At 41.1% G+C, this 4,135-nt stretch overlaps 1 pseudogene across 1 annotated transcript in view; it reads right to left on the minus strand.

The window, feature by feature from the left end:
- LOC309545088 (zona pellucida sperm-binding protein 3-like) overlaps positions 1-968 on the minus strand; it is a 71,944-nt pseudogene extending 70,976 nt beyond the window's left edge. The window contains exon 1 of the transcript in view: positions 134-968. The product of the transcript in view is annotated as a zona pellucida sperm-binding protein 3-like (transcript). The remainder of the gene's footprint in view (positions 1-133) is intronic.
- Positions 969-4,135: the final 3,167 nt, after the last annotated feature.

Consider the following 4,135-nt stretch of genomic DNA (forward strand, 5'->3'; position numbering starts at 1 on the left):
AGGAAATCTTTTGTGTCCTTCAGATATGACCTTAATTGTATAACACTAGTCTGAAGAAAAAAGTCCAAATATTCACCCAGCCTTGAAGATACAGAATTAATGCCATTCACAATTGGCCGAGCTGGGGGATTACTTTGGTCTTTATGGACTTTCGGGAGGGTATATATTGTTGGTATTCTGCTGAAACTGGGCATCAGGTATCTCTTTTCTTTCTTGGTTAATATGTTTTTATCATACCCAAACTCCACCAAGAGATTCAGCTCTCGTCTATACTGAGAGGTTGGATCTCCCCTCAGTAATTCGTATGTTTGGGCGTCTGATAACAATTCCAAGAGTTGTTTGTGGTAAAATTCTTTTGTAAGAATCACCACCCCTCCACCCTTATCAGCAGGTCGAATGACTACGTCTTTCCTTTTCTCTAAGGATTCAAGACCTTCTTGTATATACCGTGGATTTACTCCCTTTTCTGGTTTAATTTTATTCAAGTCTCTAATTAAGAGGTTCTTGAATACCTCTACATATTGATTGGAGGGCTGGGGTGGATTGAACAGGGACTTATTCCTTAGTCCACTGTCAACTGACCTTCCCTGTAGATTTATATTGGTCGGGACCGTACTAACTGTACGATTAGAGCTCAAAAAATACCTCTTAAGATTAATTTTTCTAATGTATTTGTGTACATCCACAAACACATTAAAATTATTAACAGGTTTATGTTTTGCACATTTTAAACCTGCGTTGAGGATGTTAATCTCCTTGTTGTTAAGGGGGATTTGTGCTAGATTGTATATGCCCTTTAATCTATTACCCTCCTTCTTTTTCTGTTGTTGTCGTCTTCCTGCTCGACAACCTCTGATTCGGGAGCGGGCTGAGGGTCTGTCCTCATCGGTGGAATTGGTCTCCACTGCTCCGACTGTGGACCCCTGTTGTACTGAGGGGGACCCCAGTTGGCGGGACGTCCCCTCCATGGTCTCCCCCCTCTCCTCCCACCCCTGCCTCTGCCGCCCCTCCATAAAAAAGGGCGTGGAGGGGGGGGTGGTGGAGCCGGGGACCACGAATCTTCCTGATATGCCAAACTTTCATATCTATTTTGTGTTGGGAACGGAGTAGGGTATTGATTCACCTGTTTATTCCCCTGCTGGGCATACCCGCCTCTATTATTATTAGGAATTCGCTGCCATTGTAGTGCTTGATTATTAACCTCAGTGGATTGGCTGGGTAAATTAGTGGCATTAGCGAATCCACCCGGGTGTGCTTTAGTTTTTTTAGGCAGAACCTTTGGTCTTAACGGTGTAGATCTAGGAGTACCCTGCAGATTAGTTCCAAGAGGCCTCATTGGAGGGACTGAGGCCTGCTGAGCTTCTTCCGCGGGTATCTGCCACGCGTACACATGATTTGATCTGAAATCTTCAGAATCTCTTTTATACTTTTTAACCTTCTTTCTATGAACTTCCCTATCTATCTTTTCAAGTTTTTTCTTAACATCAGTATTAAACTTAACAACTAATTGTGAATCCTTGTCTGGTTCAAGGCTAAGTTGCAACTCGGCTATTTTTTTCTCTAAAATGGTCATTTTATGTTTTTTCCTCTTTAAAACCAACTCTTGGAGTTTAACGCCAACACTATTGAAAAACTCCAGCCACTCCCCCTTTGATGCCTCGTCATCGAGCGCATAAAGATCCCACAAATCTTAAATTTTGGGGGATCGAGAAAGTTGATCCAGTGTGGAGGGGCTCTAACAGAGTGCGTGAACTCTCGAAGAGAGAAACTCACTGGATCTACCTTACCAACGCTTTGCACCCTTATGGGTTAAACGTAGAGCTAGATATTAACTGCTTTATAAGCAACTACTAAAAGCAGTAGGCAGATGCGTATTTAAATTTTAAGTTATGAAAAATAATGATGGTCTGAGGTTTATTTATTGTTACGCGCCTTTCTGTGATTTACTTGCTTCCTAGGCGGGGTTTAAAAAAGAATTTAAAAAAGAAATTAACCCTCCCCTTCCCATGTGTTTATCCATTTATTTGACATGGTTTTGCCTTCTTTCTGTGACGTGTTATTTTTAAATATGTACACTTTTAAATAAGAGGGTACATAAGTTCTATTCAATACATTGGTTTGAAAGTTTTTTCTGATTATATGCTTTTTAATTACTTATATTTATATGTCTATAATAGATTTTATACTTTGTAAAGTAGCATGTACAATAACATGGAGCATAGATCTGCCTATGTGTATGCTAATTTGATAAAAGAAATTTATACCCACGGGAATACCTATATAAGGAGTCCCGTGCTTGTAGGCAATACAACTGGTACAATTTCTGTTATATGTATATGAATCTCCTGGGATCTGGTCACTTGCATTCAAGTAGGAAGTATTTCTATTTCCGGGCATTGTGTGTACCGATGAGGAGAGGATACATAAGTTTTTTTATGAGCCTTATCCAATAAAAATGGTTAGGCATATTTTCTTGCCGGGTTATGGTGGTGACGGTCCGAGCCGTGGCTTAAGCTAATGATTGGTCCGCGGGTCCCAAAGGGGCTGGTCCGGTCATACGCCGCTGATTGGCTCGAGTCTCGCTGCCTTTCCAGAGTGAGAATGTTTACCTTCCGGGTCAAAGGTGAAGGGGACTGTCTGGGGCACGGGCCGGTGATTGGTCCACGTGTCTCTCTATGGGCGGTCACGGACGAGAGTCGGTGATTGGAGGACATCTCCTCCCTCTTCCGGATGGTGTTAGTATTTGAGAGGAGCGTGATGGTGCGTGCTCGCGCCCTCCGTAGAAGTCCGTGTGACGAAACATGTAAGGGCGTGAGCACGCATCCATCAGCTGTCACGCAGAGTCGGTGTGCGGGAGCTCTGGCTTTCCTTCATAGGCAGCGGTGAGTCTACCGGCACACGACGGGCTCCATATATTTTCTACATGCTACTATTTGTTTTTGAACATTGTGAGTGTATCTTTTATGGGGGATTGGGAATTTTAATAAAGCGTTGTTTTATGGAATTACACTATGGGTCTTCCCCCTTTCTTTTCCCATACATGATCTGAGATGTCTGGTGCAGTCTATGCTGAACGGAAGTCCTGATTATACATCAGATTTTGGTTAATCCGGAGAGGTATTACCGGGAATTCGTTTACTACATTGTGGAATACATCCCATATAAGGCGCCCCCTATGCCATCCTGTGGTGTCTGGTGCAGTCTATGTTGAACAGAAGTCCCGATTATATATCAGATTTTGGCTAATCCGGAGAGGTATTACCTGGAATTCGTTTACCACATTGTGGAATACATCCCATATAAGGCGTCCCTTTTGCCATCCTGTGGTGAGTTTTTACTACCTAGGGGGGCACTTACTTTGAGGTGTGGTGACGGTGATCCACCTTAACAGGAAGCACCATTGGGTGTTCATGGGCTTGCACTCCAGGAACCCACTCAGTATATGAACTGTATCACCTAACATTTACGGACAATACTCACTTTGCATGGACATCTTATACAGAGAACAATTGTTTTGATGTTGAATTTTATAACCTTTGTTTTGAGGTATTATTTACATAAGATAATACAATTAGCGCTGCTAATGAGCTTCCTCCATTTCTCATTATACACCTTTCTGATATCATTTGATTTTTATAGCGGCTGCTTTGTTTTTAGAGTTTCTATTATATTAGCGCTGGGTTGAGTGGGTTTTTATATTCTTACTCCTATTATTTACATGTGTGTATGTGTGTATGTGTGTATGTGTGTATGTGTGTATGTGTGTATGTGTGTATGTGTGTATGTGTGTATGTATTTGTGTGTATGTGTGTATGTATTTGTGTGTATGTATTTGTGTGTATGTGTGTATGTATTTGTGTGTATGTGTGTATGTATTTGTGTGTATGTGTGTATGTATTTGTGTGTATGTGTGTATGTATTTGTGTGTATGTGTGTATGTATTTGTGTGTATATTTGAGGATTCCCCTTGGGGTGGGACTTTGAAGGTCACTCAAAAATATACAAAAAAATATTGAATATATATGAGTTTTATTACAAAAATGGTAAAAGGTAAACATACACAAATAACAGTGAAAACTAGTAAAATTATTGGCAAAACTGATATTGGTATGAAGGTGTACAAATCACTCAACCA

This window comes from Pelophylax lessonae (genome assembly GCF_965119305.1).
Source record: "Pelophylax lessonae genome assembly, chromosome: 1".
Lineage (NCBI taxonomy): Eukaryota > Metazoa > Chordata > Amphibia > Anura > Ranidae > Pelophylax > Pelophylax lessonae.